This window comes from Harpia harpyja, chromosome 1 (assembly GCF_026419915.1).
Source record: "Harpia harpyja isolate bHarHar1 chromosome 1, bHarHar1 primary haplotype, whole genome shotgun sequence".
NCBI lineage: Eukaryota > Metazoa > Chordata > Aves > Accipitriformes > Accipitridae > Harpia > Harpia harpyja.
This window is the reverse complement of record NC_068940.1, coordinates 49,564,936-49,586,975: the sequence shown is the minus strand read 5'-3', so window position 1 is coordinate 49,586,975 and position 22,040 is coordinate 49,564,936. Positions and strand designations below refer to the sequence as shown.

General features: G+C 41.2%; 1 protein-coding gene across 5 annotated transcripts in view; it reads left to right on the top strand.

Moving 5' to 3' along the window:
- ELMO1 (engulfment and cell motility 1) overlaps positions 1–22,040 on the top strand; it is a 318,707-nt gene that overhangs the window by 214,337 nt on the left and 82,330 nt on the right. Inside the window, exon 1 of one of the 5 annotated variants that reach the window (XM_052792948.1) lies at positions 19,446–19,900. The exons of the other annotated variants lie outside the window; for them this stretch is intronic. The gene's annotated coding sequence lies outside the window, so the exon portion shown is untranslated. Of the gene's footprint in view, positions 1–19,445; positions 19,901–22,040 lie in introns of those variants that run through there. 5 annotated transcript variants of the gene reach the window in all.

The window sequence follows — 22,040 nt, the reverse complement described above, 5'->3', positions numbered from 1 at the left end:
CTTCCTTCTTCCCTTACTCCCCCAAAATCTCCAAAACAAAATTGGACACTCTCAGTGTATTAGATAGTAAGTCTTGAGACCTGGAGATTCTGCTAAAAAGCTAATCCACTTGCTTTGATCTTTAATAATAATTGAAGAAAAGGAGCTTTTTGTTTAATTTTAAACTTTTGGTTAATCACAATAGCTTGTACATTGAGGGGGCTGTAGGAGGTCTGTGTGCACATATAGAGATTTATTTCCTCCTCTCTTGCATTGGAGAATGATAGGTGCTGAAAGAAGTGAGGTGATTGAATACTTCCCCATAGGTTTCAGTGCCGGTTCTCAAGGGATATTTAAGCATCAGATTAAGACTTTCTTTTGATGACAAAATGGCATACGTGCCATTGTGGTTCCCCAGCCCATGTTGTGGAGATTTCATACAGGTTTTTTCATTTTTAAAGCTTAAAAAAAATAATTAGAACAGCACTTTGCTCATAGCTGGAAGAATTTTATGGTGTTTTAGTGAAACATTTATGATCTCATGCTTTGTCTCTCTGATTCTCATTCATTAAAACAGACACCTTTTGTCAACTCTTGTATTAGAAAAACTCCTTGGATCTCTATGGTGATAGTATGATACTGTCAGACCTAAAACTGTTTTTACAGTCTCTAATACTGGTAGATGTCTGAATAGAATAATTCAGTTGGGCAGCTAAGCTTCTATTACGCCTTTATAACATTTTAAGACATACATAATTCATGTTTGGTGAGTTTTCTAGAGAAATTAAAATGCAGTTGGATAGACAGACATGCAAGTGGCAACAATACCATTTGAAACCTTTTTGTTTTCCTTTGAGCCTACAGATGATCAAAGGACATTTTACAAGCTCTGTCCTCCACAGTCATTTGTGAGCAGACAGCATGGTTTATGACTTTGAAAATATAATCTTGTCTCCAAGCTTTACATAATTCTACATTTTATTGCAGTAGAAGAAAGCATTGTGTATTGATTTTTGGAGTTGGTGCTGACTGTAAGAAAGCTCGACTGAGTTATCTCGCACTCTGGCATCCAGAAACCTTCATCACCAGCCTGCCCATTTAAGTAGGTGCCCATCAGTCAGTTTTCCCTCAGGTAGGGACCACCTACAGTCTGCTCAGAGCAATCAGGCCCTGCTGCCACACAGACTAAGATGTATTAATGTGGTTGGGGTTTTTTTGTTTATTTTTAACATGATGGTAGGTGGAATTCAAGGTAACTGCCCCACTGTAAAGTTCCTTCCGTGGGGCCAAATGAAAGCATGCTCCCAATGGAAAATTTTTTGTTGAGCCCCACTAGTGGTACTTAAGTAAATGCACTTGTGTTGCCCTGATGAGGACTTACATTGAGATCGCTATCTTGTTAGTGATCTTCTTGTAAAATACACATGTTGTTTCTTGTGAGACAAGGAGACCACAGACAGGACATTATGTAGGGGAGAAGATTATCCTCTTACCACTGGTCTCCAGAGATTTCAGTCTGCTGCTTTTTGTAGGTTTGAAGTTCACACGCTAATAGGAGGAAGGGTGAGCAAATGGATTATTTTAATTGCAGGGCCAACCATAGCTTTTCTTATTAGACCTGCAAAATAATATGAACAATTTGCTAATTCTGTGCCTAATGTAGTGCTATCTTAAAAAAAAATTCAGAATAAAAATTACTGCTTCCAGTCCCAGTGTGGAAGGAAAAAGGTGAAATTATTTGATTCACCTACCAAGGTGTTGAAGCTACTTTGTAGAGAATGGGTACAGTGATAGCTGCTTTTATTAGTGTATTAGCATAGTTTTAGGGTTTTAGGTGGCCAAAAATGACCACTCATAAGAAGACACATTATCATTTCAACATGGCTAAAGTTAAGCAAGGGATGCTAAAACTGGAAAACTTTGAAAGTCCTTTGGTGTATGGTGCTTGACATCAAAATCTACCACATTCACTGAAACTACAGGTTTAAGGAATAGGACAGTGGGACGAGGTTGGCTAATGACACTACTGATGCATTTTTCTCCTTTCTGAGAACTCTTGTTAATTTATTTTGCCCGCTGGCCATGTGTTTGAGATCATCACAGTATAAAGCACCAGCTTTGAAATGTTCTATGAAAATTTATTTTGGAATATGAGAAGCGTTCTCAGAAAACCCCAAAATGCCTGGTTTCAGCATTTTGGAAAGCTAGCATTCATTTCACAGTGGCAGGCCTGGGTACCCTGAGCAACTGCACTGGTGGTATCTGGCTATTTCAGTGACACACCAAGCTGCAGAACTGGATCCCTGTGCAGGAGTGGGGTCTGCTCAGCAAGATGATAATATATATCACTGACAGGTATACACATAACGAACTGTCTTGTGCGGTAGTCATTAAAGTAGACATTGTTCACAGTGGCAGCAGATGCAAACAATAAATGCCCTACGTGAGTCCTGTAATTAAATACCAGAGCAGACACTGAGGCATTTGATAACCACAAAAGATGTTTATTGCTCATGCTCAGACCCTGTGAACATTTTTCCTTGCTCTGTGACAAGATAACAGAAAAGGTAACCAAGCATAACATAAAAATGAAAAATACCGATTCCTTGCTTGCCGATGGTTTAGAAATGCTATGCCACAGGTTTCTCAGCTTCTCTAGTGTTGTCACGCTTTTGGCAGCAGTAGGATGAATAATTGTGTAAGGTTAGGTTCAAAATATGACTAAGTGTTCAAGGGCAGGCTTTCAAGGAGCATACTTGTGTGAGTGGTGGCTTGTGTGGAAACACGTGTCATGGGCCAACACCACCATCAGATAATGCAACTTATCCATAAGGAAGCAAAGTTACAGAATGTCATTTGGAAAGGGTCAGAGCAGCAATGTGGCAGAGGAGCTGTCACTGCCTTTGCTGGGTCCTCTGCGAATCGGGGAGACTCCAGGAGCAGGCTGCACAGATCCTGTCCGAAATGCCCCCCTGGCTGCAACCTTATTGTCCTAGTGCTAGTCCTTGCCATGGCAGCTCCATGCCTGACCTGGAAGTGTCAGGGTTTTGCCACACACCTGGAGGAGAAGCAGGTCTCCTAGCATGCTCAAGTGATCCCCTCTAGTGGCACTAACAATATTCTGCACTTTTCTGCTCATTGCAGAGTTGACCGTGTCTTGATAAACCCTGTTTTACAGGAAGGAGGCAAAGGCACCCAGAGCTCAAGTGCCTTGGCAGTGAAGCAGCGGCAGGGCCAAAAGCAGAACCAGGATGTCTGGCCGTTTGCTCCAGCCTCCTCCATCACCCCATCACAGCTCCAGGCTGCAGCAGCAGCTCCAGCCCCCAGTGTGGTGCTTTCCTCTGTGCCCCTCTTTCCCACCGCCTCACAGGGATGCTTGGAGGAGGATGGCAAATGATAGCTCCAGGGGCATGAAAGAACCATTACTTCAAACAGGAGAGAAATTAATTCGAACAAACTTGAAAGTAAAATCCTTTGGTCAGTCTGTAAATCTGTCTGTCACCTGCTTTTCCTTTCAATCATAAGGAGGGAAAGGGATGATACGTAGCTCTTCACAGATGCTCTCCAAAGCATTTATTGTTTTCTTATGGGTGTTTTTTTTTCACCAGTCTGAAGCAGATGAATTTAACTTCTTTTGAGAGAAGCTTTGGAAGGCTGTTCTGTTTGCATTTTACCTGTGGGAATCGCTGGGCTACTGGATGATTGCAGCTCTTTGTTAGCTTTATTGCACCTTCCCTTGGCAATGCTTTGTTTATATCAGTCAGGGATACCGCAAATAAATTATTTTCACATAGACTGAATTCAGTATTCCCCAGGCTTAGGCAGATTAGCACAAATTAAATTCCACATTTTCACACCTGAGGACATTAGCACTTTATTAACTTATATTGGAAACAGATAACTGCTATAAATATATTGTATCATTGTGTAATGCATGAATTTATATTAAAAAAAAAGTATAGCAATTAACATTTTGCAAGTTTGCTGCATATCTTATACAGAAAATGTGACTTTTTAATTGAAGGAAAAAAACACCCACCAAATACCATAGGAATCTCCTAGAAGGGCATAATTTGGGTGCAGGAAGGTTGTCGGGTCTATTCCATTAGCAACCACTTTCTTAAGAAGGGTCTGTTTTAAGCATTGCAATTTAATGTGATGTACAACAGCCTGTGTAAAACCTTTCCCTAGCATTTGATCGGTGTTCTCTCTATGCTTTTTGTGGCCTGGATATTGCAAGCTTATTCCTTCATTGGCTGCTCATTTAGGAATGGCTCTGTTCAGTCTTCTCCATCTCTGTGTATTTATCTACACCTGTCAGATCTCCAAATGTGTCCCACTGCGTTTGTCAAAGGCGGTTTATTACTTGTCTGCTGCTTCTGGCTGCAGGAACCTGAAAAGGGGTGTTTAAGACGCTGCAGATGTGCTCTTCCACTTACTGAGGCATTCAGCCTGTAAAAATCAGATCTAAATTTAAATATTCATACCCCAAAGGTTGGGACTGTCAAGCTGAAAGGAACTGAACAAGAGCATTGCATTTTTAAATCTAGTTGGTTCCTTCCTTTTGAAAACTTTTCAGTCTTAACTAGCATTGTCAAGAATGCAAATACATTTAAAAAAAATTAATTTGTGAAATAGAAGTACTTAGGCTGGATAATGAAGCAGTAAGGAGCAAGACTGGCCCTTCCTCTGCACTTTGTAGCTTATGAACTATTTTTCTAGTTCAAATAAATTTTTTTTTTTTTTCATTAAAAATAGTATCTTTACTATTTTCTGTCTTTGCCAGAGGGCTTCAAAAGTCTTTAGTAGCAGGGTCACATCTAGTTACTATCCTAGCTGAACTATTGTCCTCCAGTGATCACATATGCAATGATTTCAAGGAGGGCATAGGCTTAAAAGCAAAAACATTTTAAAGCTGAAATTCTGTCCATTTATATGCCAGGATGGGTATGCTAAGAAAGAGATGGATTCTTCAAGCAAAAAGCAAGGAAAGGAAGGGGTGTCTCAACAAAATATCTGTTATTTACAAAAAAAAAAAAAAGAGAAAAAAGGAAAACAGTATTTTAGTATAATCCATTCCTTGGTCAGAAACTTGTTTGTCTTATCCTTTCCCCAGTGATGAAAGTCACTGTTGGTTTCAGCGATGAAATCTCTTATTTGTGAAAAACTTAGCCGTCATTGGCAGTGTGGATTTTATCCCCCAGCTTTCTAATGAAGTCTGTGTGTTACTCTAGAACGCATACGGGTCTGCTTAACACCCTGGAGATGGCAATTTTTAAAACTGTTGGTACTTCATATTTTCAAAGTCCTCTTCGTTTTCATCTCTGTGGGTGCTGATCAAACCAATAAACATCTCAGCCTTCAAAAAGATGATTGAGTGGAAAGCCTGATAACCAGAGGAGAAACATTGACTGTAGGTTATCTGTGCTAACTGCTTTTTTTGTACTCTGTAGAAACCTCTTGCACTGGGAAAGAATTCCTCACTTGCATGTAGAGTGTGTTTGTCACTACAGGAAATGATATAACCTAACTGGAACTGTCAACAAAACAGCATATTTTGTGATATTGCCCCTGTCATTCCTGTCTTGAAGTGTGTGTAATAATCAGATCCTGGGAACCACTCTTGTCTCTGTATTTTTATTTCTTCTTTCTAGGATATGTTTTTGTAGTACAGTTAAATCAGAGGTGCATGGCATATGGCTTTTTGCTGCATGAATTGCTGCTGATGTGAATGTCAGTGGGCATATAATACCAGATTTTCATTTTGTGAATCACAATGCATGGAATTCAGCCCAAGAGCTCCCCAGACTATAGACCTTATTATAGGCAAATAAAAAAGGGAAGGAAGGGGAGGGGGGAGGTGATGTCTCAGAGATTTTGTTTCAGTTGAAATGAGGTTATCGTGATGAATGATGGAGCTGACAGTGAGATTTTTATAGCCTCTCTTAGAGTAGCAGAAGAGCTCGTATTATTGTTGGTTCGCTTTAAGTAATTGTAATCTAAATAGCACTGTGGTTGAAAAGAGCAGCAGAAATCTTTCATATATGTCTCATAAGCAAAGCCAGGGTGCTTTGTTGTTTTCATCGCATCTGTCCTTATACAAATGCCCTTCATTGTTTGCAATTTACATCTTGTGTATTGTCTTAATGGTGACTGACGTATTCAGTCAAAAAGGCGTTTGCCAGTCAGTCACTACTGCTGCTGCTGTGTGTCTTTATTTTTAGCACATGAGGTAACTGGCCAGCATCTGACAAAATGATCTTGCTACCCGATGTACCAGTGTAAATTGAGACTAGCTGTGATAGAGGCATATGGGAGGGGAGGGCTGCTGGGAGCTGGAGTGAGAGGAAGAGACAGCGCGCAGATGCGGATGGGCTCTCCTCTCCTTTACGCACAACAGCTATTTCAAGCTGTGTCTGCACTATGCACGTGGGGCCATCACAGGTACCTGCCTCTGCTGGCTTCCTCTACGTTACTGTGGGCACCGACAGTAGGGCGGCTATAGCAGAGTTAGTCCTACATGGGCTGTACAAAGCTTTCTTAAGTGATCACAGGTTAAACTGGGCCTTGGTGTGCTGAAGTTCCCAGAGACTGGATGAGTGGGAAAATGGAGAAGGATGGGAGGTGAGGGATTTAGCATTTTCTGATGCAAAACAGCTTACCGGAGGATGGAAAGTGTTCTGTGTGCCTCTGAAAGTGGTAAGGCCCTTTTTCCTTTGTCCTTTCACCTCTACACTGTCGATTTGAATAGCCATATGAAAAATGTGGATTTATTGATGATCAAAAGATTATTTATTGATAGGCTTCCTCCCAGTTCTTCAAGCTACCTTTATATGTTGGTCAAGGCAAGCAGAGAAGCAATGCCCCTAGTAATACATATGAAAGCTGAGTGCAGGAATGGAGAGAGGTTTGATACCACATATTAACCCAAACACCAGAGACAGGTGAAGAAACAAATACCAAATTCTGTTTCAGAATCCTTGAAAAAGACGTTAGTGCAGCTAACTTAAGATCTTGCCATATCAGTTGAAGATACTCATGCCATGACCATGAAACTGAAATGCTCGAGAACCATCCTTGTATCAAGAATGTCAAGCCTGCGTCTAGAAGAGTGGAAGCATCTGGGGAAACAGCTTCCACACATTCTTTGAATTTTATGGTAATTTTTCTCTCTGGAGATGTATCTTCAGATTTCAAGCATCAGTTTTCTGTCTTAGGGAAACTGGCTGATCTTTGTTGTGTTGCTGATATGAGAACCTCAGCAGCAAGAACTTAAATTGTAGTTGTATCCATTTTGCTTGAATAGTAAAGGCTGCCTAGAACTTTCTGTTGTGCTTAACCAAGAGTCCAAAGGAAACTACAGATCTCACTGTATCATTGTTACACTGTCAGCCTCTTCAGAAGCAATTGATCAGCCCTTCATAGTGAAAATAACATCTCAAAAGTCAGCAAGTAGGAAAATGGAACATCCTTATTTTTGTAAAATCAGATGTGTGAGATGAAGTATGTAATCTCCATAGCTGTCAAGATTTTCAGATTCCTTCCAAGAACTCTTCTTCTGTGTAAGCTAGGGATTTGGAAGTTGTTAAAGGGCTGTTTTCTAACTGGTGAATTTTTTTTTTTAAATCTGAATTGATCTGATTGTCATACCACTGATATTTACTCTGCATTTTAAGGCCCAAATGTGATTTTTTTTTAAAAGCACATGTATAAACTAGTGACTGGATGTAGAAATCTTACTGGATTTCTCTCTCTGTTCGAAGTGAAGCTTCCTTTAGCCTCTCTCCCTGTTCAATACTTTGACCTCCAACAGGATTTATTCCCCCAGTCTTTCCGTCTGCCTGTCCCTTTTCCTTGGAGCAGTGGCAGGGCTCATACAGCACTTCCACCTGTCTTAAGGAGGGTGATAATGATTTCTCATTTTCTATAGATGGGGTACCTGCTGACTACTTTGCACAGCCACATGTCCTGTCAAGAGATCAGGAAAGGCCCTTTGAGGTCGTAAAATATTGGAAGCCAGTTCATGAAGCCAGGATGGGAGTTACTGGCAGCTATGTATTTTCAGCAGTGGTAGAAATCTGAAGGACACTGTTAAAACTGTAAAGTCAAAATTACATGAAGAGATGTGTTTCTTATTCCTAAAAATGTAGCTATGTGGACAAAAAAAAGTCTTCCCTCATGAGTAATGGTGTAAATACAACATTTTAATAATGATGGCAGAGAACTGGATATTCTTTTATCTAGCCTAATTCCACATACAGTGGGCTACAAAGTTTAATTACTTAGAGGAAAGAACTATCTCCACCAGTCTGGGAGAAAAACCTCAGGTAGAAGGTATTGTATGTGTGCAGCTTGCAAATGGCTTCAGTTATATGCATGGCCTAAATAGCCCTTTGCTGTGTAAAATCTTTAAGGTACCAACTAAAGCAAAATCTTTAAACTGGTGGTTCTACTTGGGGAGAAAAGAAAGAAAATCTCCCCATAAAACTTATTTAGCTTTGCACGGGTTAGGGATTTTTTATTGCCTTGTTGCTTTTAAGCTTCAGAGAACAGGATGTTTCATAGCTGCTCAATTTGCTTTAGTTGTTATCATTTGAAAGAATTTGATGATTCTAATTTCCTTCTCTACGCTTCTTGATTTTAGTACTAGAGTAACACTTCAGTATCTAGTATTGATTTTTATGATGGCCAGGGCTTTGATATTAATTTCTGCGCCACAGCAAGCTGAGGATGGGTGATTGCCAATGCAAACTAAGGACTCAGAAAGACTAATTTCATGTTTTGCAAATATAATCGTAGGTGTTTGCTTGTAGGATGGGCACTGTGTTGATGAGTACCACGAATCAGTAGTGCACCCTTGTGTGATGCAGACTAAACTGCATGCTCGGTTGCATTAGCTAAAGCATAGCTAGCAGGTCAAAGGAAGGGATTATTCCCCCCAACTTTGCGCTTGTGAGGCAGCAGCTGGAAGACCGTGTCCAGTTTTGTGCCCCAGTAATGGGGAGAGATTGATGAAATGGAACTAGTCCAGCAAAGGGCTACCAAGATGATTAAGGGGGATGGAGCATGTGATGTTTAAGGGGAATGTGAAGAAACTAGATTTGTTCATCCTGGGAAAGGCTGGGGGGAGGACGGTGGATCCTGTTGTATCTTCTTCCACTATCTGAACAAGAAGCTGTAGAGAAGATGCATGCCCTTCTCAGGAATACACAGTGAAAGAAGAAAAGACAAGTTGCAGTGAAGGAAACTGGTGGGCCATAAAGATAAAATATTCCCAACTACTGATACTGGTGTAGCACTGGAACAGGTTGCACAGAGAGATTATGGAATCTTCGTCCTTGGAGAAACTCAAAATTCACCCAGGCAAGGCCCTGAGCAACCTGACTTAAGCTTGAGGTTAGCTCCACTGTGTCTGCAGGACTTGATGATGCTTAGAGCTTTCTGGCAACCTGAATTATTCCGTAGTTTAATGTGTAAAAACTACTTTCTTATCCAGTATGAAACAGGGAGAAATAGTAATTCATATCATTAATCACCACTGAAAAAACCACAGATGCAGCATCAACCAATCTCATAATTTTTTTTTTTTTATGTTAAAGAAAGTGCAAAAGATCCTTGTGATGGATGCAGTAGCCACTTTTAAGAAGTCAGGCTTTCCCCATTAACTGCAGTGACCCCTTTAAAGCAGTTTTAACTTGTCTTAGTTCTGACAGCTGAACTGTTATTACTCAGGGGCATTCAAGCTCCTTCAGAAATGTGAGGTCAAAAGCATTTCCTCAAAATTTTCTTGCTAACATTTAGGTAATTATGTTTTACTAAATACTTACCACTGGCTACAGCTGCAGCTCAGCTGACATGGTAACTTGTCTAACCACAGTAACTCGTTAGCATATTTGAGCCCTAATGCTTAAAGCAGGCAATGTGTGTAGCAATTGCAGAGTGATGTTTGGCTACTAGTGGATTGGTTTGGGGGGTGTTTCTTGTTTTATGGTTGTTTTTTGGGGGGTTGGTTGTTTTGGGGTTTTTTAAGTGCTTGCTTTGTACACAAACCTCTGCTTTAGCTAAAGCTACACGTGCAAGACGTCACTCCACCATCCTGGGAAGTTTCAGGTGTTTCTTTTAAGCATGGGTTTTTGACCAAAGGAGACCACCATTTAAATTGACAGAACATACAAAGGGTAAAAAAGGAGAAAGGAAAGGTGATGTTAAGTAATTTTTAATTGGATAACAAGAATACATAAATGATGTCTTGCTGTATGTTGCCTGGAAAATTAGTGGTAGAGATGGGAACTTAGCCCACACCTCACTTGTTAGTGCATTCATGACAACCCTATCTTAGTTTCTTATCTTGTGTCCTGATACACAATTCTGTTAGCAAGGAGACGTATTTTTTTCCCCATGGTGGAAGCACCTTCCACATTTAAGCAAAATATTTTCCCTTTGTTTACGTCCATTAAAGGTTAAAGTAATGAAGTGGTTAAATGCAGTGTTTGCTGCACTTTCGATGTAAATGGCTGAAACGAAAATGTGTTGCAATTTGGGACAGTAATGAGAAGGATGAGGAAAAAATAAAGACATGACATTCACACTGTCTTTCTGTGCACAATCTCTCATGCATAGCATTAGTAAGCAGTAAAAATTAGGGAGCAATGACAAGAGAACCAGAGCTGTCAGAAATTAAAATTTTCTCTCTCTCTCTGTTTTCAAATGACCAGGAAGACTGTAGTCATAAATGGCAAATGTAATAATCAACTGGTATTTATCAGCATGTGCATATGTGAGCACAGTATATGCAATGCTCACTGTGATTACCAAGGCAAACTAGGACAAGCTGTGCTCACGGCAAGCCCAGCACCAGTAGCTGGCTTTGGGTGGGTGGGCTTCTGCGTCTGCCACAGATGTCACACATGCTCTGTGTTGGGCAGAAGATCCACATGTGAGACTGGGACCTTGAATGTAGAAACCTGTACATTCACGTTGCCTGGCTTCGGTACAAGCAGTGGTGCTGTTATTGCCAAGGAGAGACTATGCCTCAGCCTTTCTGGAAAAAAGTTCCCCGCTGTCCAGATGTGAAGATTAGTTTCAGGCTAACACAGAAATACTGAGCACTGCTAGACAGAATAACAGCTCAGGTGTGGAAGGCAGCCAGACTTCACTGCGGGCTGCAGCTCCAGTAGAAAGATTGTCTACAGTGACTGTATCAAAAAAGAGTGATATTGGACGCTTTGCATACTACGAAGAAAAGCTGTTCTGATTAAACCGATGATTTTAAAATAAAAGGGCTGCAGAGGAACCAAGATAACCAGCAAATCACTTCTTTCTATTTTTCCAAATAGTACAAAGTGTTATTAAAAAAAAAAAAAAAAAAAGCTGTTAAAAATATATTCAGGAATCGAAGGAAGAAAAGCAGGCAGAAAAATTGTGCAAGCACCATTAAGCTGCAGAAATTTTCCTTGGACGTGTTGCAGTACCTTTTCAAAGCAGCATATGGGGTTTATTCTGGTGACTCTAATTTTAACATGAATGGGAGTCACGTGGAATACTCCTGGCATACTGCTTTGAAAATATATCCCTGCATGATTAAGGAAGACTGAAATCTTTTTAATCCTCTTTTTTTTTTTTAAACCAATTCTGAAATACTTTTAAAGGAAAGCATTAATGGAATGAAAATGGTCCACCCCTGAATAAAGTGGTAATGTAACAGGTAGAAATACTACTGGCTGAGTGCTATACATGTTTGTGCTTCAGAGGCTGGGGAATGAAGGGAGAGGAAAACTTGGAGTTTGTACCCACTGTTGCAACTGCCTCTGCATTGCTTGACCTTTATAAATTTGTCTCTTCACATGGAAGATGAAGTAATCGTTCCACCTACCAAGTGCAGAGAGCAGAGAGTTCAATGGAGAGAGCAAGTACAAGTGGGATTTGCCCCTGAGATGGCAAGTGTGCCCATGCTGCAGTATTGACGGCATCTTTAGCTCATGGATGATTGAGACTGAAGAAATATGTACTCTGAAGATCGATTAGAGAGAGACTCATTAGTGGGAAGGAAGTTCTGAGCAGATGCAACAGCCCTGACAAAATGAGCCAGAACACTGATAGAGCTGGGCCTGGTGTGTGGGCTGAATGTGAAGTAGGGTTGCTGGAGGGAGGTTCAGAGAGTCCTTTCTGACAGCCGGTCCTTCCTACCCATCTTCAGAGAAAACAGTCTTAACAGTTTCTTGAAATGTTTTGAAAAGGGTAAGACAGAAAATGTCCATAAAACCATATTGATGAATACAGATGTGAGCATAGTGAAGAGTATGGACAGTCATCTGGTGTCCTTCCAAAGATGTGGAGAAAGAGGGGAAAGTTACTTTTCCTTTTCTAATACTTTTTTCTTTTTTTTTTCTTTTTTTTTTCCTTTTTTTTTCAACTGAGAATGTAAGGCTTCTTTTTATAACTTTAGTTTGGTGGGGGCTGCTGCTTTAGTTCTCGAGGATCCCCTCTGTTTGCAATTTCTTATTGCCTGTCTTACTAATGTTTATCTATCTATCTTGGTATCACAGAGACACACACAAAAAAAAGTTGCCTGCCTTTTCTCCTTTTCACAAAATCTTCACCAGTGATACATTACATCAGGATGTTGAGCTCGCCTGTCCTTCATATCTGTTGACTTTCAGAGTGGGGTGTTAAGATGCTTTGCTGGGGTTTCTCCAGTCATTCCAACATTGTTGTCACTTTCCAGACTTAAACGTGAGATGCAACAGGCAGCATAAAAGAAAGAGTGTTCATGTCAGCCTTATTTAAGTAAGAGACTTAATTTAAGCAAGCCTATATATATAGCGAGTTTATTTGAACTACACTTGGCTGTGAATGGGCATGTGCGGCCATGCTTCTGTTGTGCATGCGACATGTGTTTGGGGTATGTATATTTGGCTGCACATTACCATGTACATGGACTGAAAAAGTGGCTGTTAACATGTTTGAGAAGGGGATGTTTGCAAAGCCCAGCTTAAGCTAGGGAGGCTCTGAAACCCATGGGAACAGATGCGTGCTGCCAGAGACTGACACAGAATAGGAGTGTCGGTAGCTCATTTTGTGTGCTCTGAATTGCCTTATGAGGGTATGGAGGGTATTGCCCTTTCTAGCTAAAGCTAAGTGTCCACTCGGTAAATTGCTCTTATTAGAGTATACCTGCAAAAAAATAACTACATGGAGAAGAGCCCTAACTGTTCATTCTGCTTATGTGAGCATTAATTTGACTTTCATGCCTGTGTGAGGTGGAAGCAGACAAAGCTTGTTCTCAAGAAAATTTGTTGTGTGCTTGCTGGACCTGGAAACTAGACTCGTGTTTTCTGTTCTTCCATTAACTGTAGTCTTGGCAATCCCTTTCTGCACCTCCAGAGCCTTCCGACACTGACCCTTCCCTGGGAGCCTGTGATGTGAAAGTAGTGTGAAGTGCACGTGATAAATGGGGGATAGGCAGGCCCTCATCAACAGCTATTAAAATAATGGTCTGGAGGTCCTTCAACAGCAGCTAGGAAGGTGAACCAAGGTGAAGATAACTCTGTAATTGAGCTGTTTTCAGTACACTCTTGCTAAACATCATCAACCAGCATTGTCATTCTGGTCTTAAAGGTGCATAATCACACTAATACAGTTCCTCTAAAAGCTGCTGCGTGTCTGTTACTCTTAAATAACACAAGGCAGAAGCTTCTGAAATTAAAACACACACGTAGAAAACTCTCCTGGATAAAAATCCCATTTCTTTTTCCAGAATGCCTAGGCAAGTACATACAGGGTTTTTAGAAATCCAGAGATGTTTGCTAACATCATCCATTGTGCCAGTCTTAAGGGCCTGTTGGATAAAACCCAAAGCCCCTGCTTCAGGTCTCACACTACTAACCTCTTCCCCATTAGCAAGAGAGAGCATGAGTTTTGTGTGAACAGATTTAATCCTCCTGTGCAGCAGATGTGCTGACACATGGGCTTCTACAGTCAATGGGGTAAATAATCTCCTGTTTAAGTAGTTCCTAAGTACCTATTTATGTAATTAACATATTAAAAAAAAATCAAGCATCATTACTTAAATGGTGAACCATGACAGCATCAGAGTAAGTTCAGATACTTGGGACAGATGAATTTTTCCTTTATTTTGTCCCTCCGGTTGTTCTTTGGTTTTGTTAAAAGCAGAAAAGTAAAATAAATCATTCTGTTGCCATTTCATATGATTGAGTAGAGATTTAGTCTGGATCTTCCAGAAGAAGAAAACCTCAGTGCACTAATGAATAAGATGGAGGGAAGCATGCGTGTCAGAGAGGCAAGACCAAATTACATACATGGCATAATCTGTTTCAACAGTTAGTAGTACAATGTGCATTCCTCAGTTCCCGTCCTGTGGAGACCAAGCATTAAAGGGAAGTCTCAGACTGTTTGGATTGCAGATAAATCCGGCTTGTGTTGCTTCTTTGGCAGTCTGTGCAAAGCACGAGCTGGAGAAGTAGCTAAAGGTAGAAGAATATTGCAGGTAAAATGCTGCAGTGATGTGAAATTGTTCTGTCCTGGCCATGTGTGCTCCAAACCAAGTGACTGAATGAGAGAACAGAGATTAAGATGATGTGACTGAAAATTCTCTCAACATGTTGCAAAGGGGTTTTGATACAAAGTTATGGTATTGATTTGAACAAAATGGGCAAAGGAGGAAGCAGGGAAATCCTAACCCCAACTGCGGATGATGAATATGTGATAGATTTGGCAGATAGCACTTGTATAGGCTGAATGTACTGGAATTTGTAAAGTTCACAAGGTGATTTCTGTGGCCCTTGCAGTTGTGTACTTAAGAGTGCTATGTAAGGAATCTTGAAGTCGATGATGTGTACTGTGAAACCTTTTTCTGTCTACTGTCTGGATTTATTATAATTGATTTGAAATTCTTCAGTGCGCTCTCATGCTATATGACTGTAATGTATGTTTGAAATGGCAAGACTTAAAGGTTGCAGACAGCTGCAGGGGCTTGTGTATTTTAAGGGTTTTTTTAAAATGATAGCTACACAAAGACAAACTAACTGATTGTGTATGACACTGCCTCCAAACCTAAACATCACATGAGGTTGTTTGTCAGATAGGGCTCTGCTGTTCCCACTGTAAAGGTTAGAAATAATTTTCCTTTTATGTGTGTGTGTTTATCAAAATCTATCCAACTTCAAATCTATTCACTGTGACAGAATAGTCTTCCTCTAAGCAACCCAGTTTCTCTTTCTTCCTTTTTTTACACCAGGTTTCTTATGTCTGGTTGTGGTGGCTTTCTTCTTTTTGTTTGTTTTTTGTGTTTTTAAGATGGGGATATTTTGGTTCTGCATTAAACATGAGGCATTTTAGATCTTCCAGTTAACATCGGAGGTGGAAATGGAGCCTACAGTCATGCTGTCTAGACTAGGAAGTCTCCTTTCACCACCCAGACTACATGTAATCATTTAGCAATAGGAAAACTGAGAAATATTCATGTCAGTTCCTGTAGCCAATTTCAGGATTGTTTGTAGGCTGTCTTTGGCTTAGCTGAAGAACTTCAGTTGTCAGAGAAGATGAAGTATTGCAAATTCAACACCCCTAGACAGTCATCATCCAGACTGCTGTTGTCTGTGTCCAAGACTGTTGTATTAAACTCTGTAAAGCTCTGATTTCATTTGTGTAAGACGAGTGGAGATTTTCTTTAATGCACATCCCTGCATCTTGAAGGCTTTTAACATATATATGCATCCTGAGAATGGGGGCAACTTGCCTGGTGGTGTAGGAAGAGACTTGAATGCTCCCTGTGCTCGAAGTACAGGAGAAGGTAGTGAATACTGAACGTGTGCAGTAGTTCTTGGATGGTGGAAATCAAATCCATCCATGCTTTGTAGAATGAAAGGTTCTGTGGTTTTGTGATTCATATAGACCTTCCTGGGTGCTATGATGGCAGATCACCTCTGAAGGTCATGTCTAATCTGATTTGCAAAGCTGTGTTCCTGACAGTGTTTTCAGCAGCTTATATATCACTTGGTGTTCTAGTCAGCTTTGTGGTTTGTAGTAAGGCTGTGTTAAGTGGCAGAAAGGATAGATATCTCTATGCTGTGGCCCAGCATTTTCATTTTAATTTGTGTTTATGTGTTGCTATCCAAAAACTTCTTTCAGATGCAGTAATATTAGAAAAAACAAACAAGCAAAAAACCCCAGACCTGCTTGTTTGAAATAAAGTGTAGGGGGCTTCTGATAAAGGAGGCATAAGGTTTTCTGATATTAGGATTTGGGGAAAACCAAACTACATGTGAAATGTGGCCTTGAAAGTCTCTGAAATACCTGTTTGTGTTATCTACAGCCTAGGTCCTAATTGCAGCTTCAAGAATACAGATGTGGAAGGGAAATCTGTAGGTATTCATGGAATAAATGGGTAGGACTAGCTGTTCCTAGTGCAAATCAGCTGCTTCTACAAATGGACTTTTGAAAGGGCTGGAAAGTTTACCGAGAATTGGCAGGTAATTTATGGCACTAGAAGAGGAGTCACTGGGAGCCAATCAGCGAGTCTGTGACTTGGGAAGTGTTAGTAGGTTAACCATCTTCCCCTTGTAGGTATCTAGGCTAAAAAAAGTAAACCCCATGATCTAGAAGGATGAGTAAGCATTCCATCACCGTTGATTGTTCTCAGCTCCCACGCACAAACAGGTCTCAGCCCGTGACGGCGTACTGCCAAGAGCTGCTGTCGGATTGGCAAGTAGCAGCTTTGGTGTGAAGCCTTCCTGGAAATCTTTGATCCTTTTGGTTGAACAACATTATTTTACCCCACTGTCTTAGAAGATTTTTCACAAATCTTGTTTATTACGTTGCTTTGAAATTGCCTGGATTTTTCTAGACTTGAATTTTTGATCTCCCTTAAAAGCTTTCTTAGGTATTTGTGCCCTGTCCTGCTTTAGAGTGCAGCGAAATTCTTAGTGTGTTTATTCTCAAACCACAACCCGGGGAGGCAAAGAAATGCAATTAACAGGGGAGGGAGATTACTAAGAAAAGAAGGTGACAAAGGGTGAGGTTTCTTAAAGTTAAATCTAACAGCTTGCTGCCATCAGAAGCAGAGTATCTGTCACTTCTGTTCCTTTCCTATGGCAGGAAAAGACCTTAAAAATGGATCTTCTGAGTTCTTGACTGGTTGCCCTAATCTGGGACGTAGTCTTCTCCCTGTCAGTGGGGGAAATGCAGATGAAGAATTTTGGAAACTGGGCCAAGGGAAGGTTTCTCCAGATACTTCAGAGTTGCACTGATAATCATTATGTTTGCTTGCAGCAGTGCTTTCTTTAACAAAGCACAGCCTAATGGAGAGTTTTGAACTCTGTGTATCATACAACGGAAAGGAACAATTTATTTGATCAGGAAGCTCTCCAATTTAATATTGGCTTAAAAAAAAATAATTCAGTATAGAGACCCACTAGGAATGTGACAGTTGTTTTTCACTGTGCAATAGCATTTTAGATATTTATTTGTGGTTTCTGTGACTATTTTAAGCTCTACATATTGACAACACATCCAGTCCATGAGACATGACAATAACAGCTAGCAAAATGAACGTTATAACTGCTGAACTGCTTCATTGTTCACATGCAAACGATGGGGTATGCTCCATACCCTCAGACCACTCTCTCCCCTGTGTGATTTAGGTGGAAGGAGGGGTGGGAGAGGGATCGAACTAGATAAATTGCTTTTTTTCCCAGCAAGTCCTGTCAGCAAATCTAAGCCTTTTTAATTAGCCCCCCTTCTCCTAAAATGCACATTGAACATCTTTGCACAGCTTAATGTTTCAGAACTGAAAGAGTGACCGCAAAAGCCTGCAAGCTCAGGGTAATGATTATAGCAATGGTGTGCAGGAAGTAAGAGGTGGTGCTGCTCTAAAGGAAAATGAAAAGCTGGAAGAAGTACAGCATAGCAAGAAGTGAATCCTTATGGCATCCTGAGCCATTAAAAAATACAGTTCTCTTAAAAGCTCATGTCTCTATCAAAAATGATAATTGAGCGACAGATGCCCTGAAAAGCCCGATCTCCTGGTGTAGCTCTCTGTTCTTGGCCTTGCTCTTGAGCACTAGACCAACGGGCTTCAAAGACCTTCCTGGACTCTGGATTAGGCCCAGATAGAAGACATTTAACAAGGAGTGGCCTTTTATTATACAGGAAGATGTGGGAATCTACCTGCAAAGCTCTGTCATGATGCATTTTAAAACACCACTATTTACAATGGCTAATGCAGTGGATTTCTGTTATTAGAGCAATACAGGAATGTTGGTTTTTTTCAGACAGGCCTTCATTTTTTGTTCTTATTTTAGTTAAATAAATGAAAGTAAGTGTTCATGGAAAAGGAACGTATCCTCCTTTTTTCCATCTGAAATTCTTCTCTATCACCACTATAGTAGTATGTCAGTGTCTCATAGTCTGTCTGGGCTTATCTTTGTAATATAAATGGATGCATTTAGGTATTCTCCCCATTATGCAGTTTCAGAAACAGAAGCATGGAGAGAATGGAAGATTTTTTCAGGTGTCCCAGAGAAAGTCTGAGGAGCAGCCAGAAATTATCTCCAACTGCCAAGTGCCTTTGCTGACTTCATTGCTGGCCTATGAATCTTTTCTCTTTCTCAAATGTTGCTTCCTTTCCTCTTCTGACCTTTCTTGTATTGTCAGAAGGTAGGACAGAGTTTTATATCCATGGGTAACAACCCCTTTGTGCATGAAGTTTTCCTGGTGGCATGTTTCATCAGGCTCTGGGCAGAATAGGGAACATCCAGTATAGAATTAGTCGCCTGAAGACTCAGGTCACCGTCTGTGGATGCCAGATACAATTTTGGAAGCCCGCTAGCAAAACAGCAGATTGCTTAGGAAGTTTCATAATAGTTGTGTCAGATTTTGACCCCATTTTGGACAGAGGCAATTTATGGAACTGGAAAGTGAATGTAGTATTTTGATGGCCCATACAGCAGTCTTGTGTTGTGCTGGTCCATTACTCAAACTTGAAATACAAGTAATGTGTATTACTTGGGTACACAGGGAGTGTACCTCCTGAGCAAATGCATGCATACGAGTGAATCCTTCTCATGTACGTATGTTCATATACATACGGGTAACACGGTGTGTTTGCACAAGGAGAAAGTCAGTGTGTGCACAGCTCGGTCTGCGTGTACTTTCCCAGCGTGTATGAAAAGAGAAAGCAACTCGCAATCAAATAAGCAGCAAGAGCAGAGGGAAAAAAGATGAGATTGCAGTTGATTATGAGCCTGGCAGCAGATGTGCTACACAAATCCAGCCTGCTGCATCCAGGCTGTTTCCATGGCGATGGAGCAAGTAATTGTGGAGCTCCAGCACGCTCGCTTCCCCCGCGGCCCCCGCCAAGGTGGACGCGGGGGCCGGGTCCCCACCAGCGCTGCTCCCTCCAGGCGAGCGCCGAGCCCTGGGAAAAACCTAGGAGGCGGAGAGGGGGAGACCCAGAGATGGGGAGCTTGGATTTATTTATTTCCCCCCCCGTCTGATGGAAGGATGCTAGGGGAACGGCGCTCTTCCTCGGAAATATGGTCTCCCAAGATGCTAAATAAATGGGCAGGAGTTTCCCCGAAATGGGAGCGGGCTGCGATTGGCTGCTGCCGCCCGGCCGTGCCAATGGGAGCCTGACTGGCCGTCGGGTACCCGCAACATAAGCAAAGCTACACGCTCGCCCCGGCGGCACGGGGACCGGAGAGCAGGCAAAGGTGCGCAAAGGAGAGGGTCTGCCTCCTCTCCCATGGCTATGCCGAGGACGGATCTCGTTAGAGAGCTTCGTCGGAGACCATCTGCCACTCGCGCGCCTTGTGCCTTCTGCAAAAAGCAGCATTAAGTCATTTGTTTGCTGTCGTGTGGGAGGCAAATTTGTCATTGGGAACGATGGAGCTACGGGATCTCTGTAAGTAAATCTGTGTACTTTATCCTGCTCTTTCAGCCCGGGCACAGATCGATAAATGGTGTTGAGGAATGGCAAAAGCAAATTAGTAACAACTGCAAATGGCACGAAGGATTTCTCAGTGTTCTTTTGCATGTAGCGAGATGTGTTCTTCCTAATGATTTCAGGCATTGGACAAACTAGTTAGCTGCTTGCATTGCCTTGGGTGGTTGTTTAGCCTAATTAAGATTAGTCTGTGGAAGGATGCTGTATCCTCTGAGGCATTTCAGAACGCCTCTGTGTTTGAAACGGCAAGCGAACCACATGGAGCATAATATCGCAGACACGAAAGTCCAGGGTGCCCATATGTAGTCACCAGCACTTGTGGTGTCGCTGTAACAGTAACAGGCACGTTATTACAATGGTTTGTCAAACACTAGTTCAGACCCCAAGCCGAGAAAACACGAGTTGCTCATCATTCATCACTGTGTTCAGCACAGAGAATCACTGCTTTTCCTCCTCTTTATGTTCTTTTCTTTTTTTTTTTTTTTTTTAATTCATTTCTTCTTTGGAGGAGGGTTTTAAGAAAACACATTTAATTCAAAAGCTTTCCTGTTTGTTGATGAAACAGGTGAGTACATGAAAAGTGTGGAGAGTTTCCTCTATCACTATTGCGGGGCATGAGTTAGAAGTTGATTCCTTTGCCTGTCAGGACTCTGCTTTTGATTCTGTAAAGCAGAAATGGTATATTTAGAAGGGGGGGGGGTGTGTGCAAATCTGTCCCTCTGTAACCCTCTGGGGTTACTTGAATTACACCAGCCATGAATTTGGCTCAGCATTGTTCATGTTTTATCAGGTATTTGCCGTTAGACTGGGAGCTTTGCTGCATGGAGCTCATGGATGACTCTCTGCTTAACCCTCTCAGAGGCTGTAGTCATCTTATCTGGTTTGTGAAAATACATAGAAGAAAGGACAGAAATAAGAACAAAAAGATTTAGAAAAAACTTCCTGTATTTTCACTCTGTGCCTGAGCTAGTCACGTGTATCAGGAATTTTATAGTAACCAAACTAGGTGCAAGCATCATATGAAGCTGGCTGGTTTTTAGGGATCCATTTTTGGTGTCTTGTGTTCATTTTAGATCTAAATGCACAACTTCCTTTCCTAGTGTTGGGAGCTGCTGGGAAGTCACATTGCTGCCTGGGAATCTCAGGCTGAGGGTATGTTGGTTTTTTTTTTTTAGATATGGCTTAACTGGTCAGCTTTGCTTTTGAGATACTGTCTTTCAAGTTGTGGCAGGAAGGTGTGTCTGTGAAGCTTATCCCTTCAGTTAAAGGAATCAGCGTCACCTCAGATGTTGGTGCCCAAAAGAATTGTCAGTGTTTCCATGACCTGTTTGATCAAAATAAATTGGAAAGATACAGAGCATAGAATTCAGTGCATCAATACAGTGAGAGTGTCTGTTGGTGAAGGTTATAGTAAGCTCCTCTGTGTACTTTTCAGTGTTTAACCCAAGGTATCACTAATGCAGGAGGACCCCTCATAAAGTTTGAATTATTGCCTTTTTTGAAGACATGGATGTAAGTCACTTTTTCCTGTTTTTTCCAGGGATGTTTGGGTCACATTTTATTGCAATGATGTCCCCGGGCATCCTATGCACTAGGCTTGAAAACATAATTTTTGTAATCTGTGCAAAAGAGACAACTGTTAGCTCTTATTGCAAAACTTATGTTTGTTTAGCAGTGATGCAAATGCCAAGAATGAAATTTTTAAAATTAACCAGATATTTAGCTGCCATGTCACCTTCCCCTGGGGCTTGTATCATTCATTTGTACTTACTTAGCACTGATGTAGCTGAAAATCCCATCACGTACGGTAGTCGTGGCAAAGAGATGTGCTCACTCCCCATCTTGGAGGTGGATGCTTTGATCTAGGCTGAGACATTCCATAAAAAGCTGAGGGAGACCTTGGACTTTTGCATACCTCGTGGGTGTGGTTTGTTCCTGGCTCCAGGCTGGTCGTTTTGAAGACCTTTGGGATGCATCAAAATGAAACTCTCTTGCATCTTTGAGTGTTTTTAATTCTATACCCACTGCCTTATTTTCTGATTGATAATGTGAAAGCCTAGGAGAACATTGTCTTTTAAGGTCACTGCAACTCTTAAGA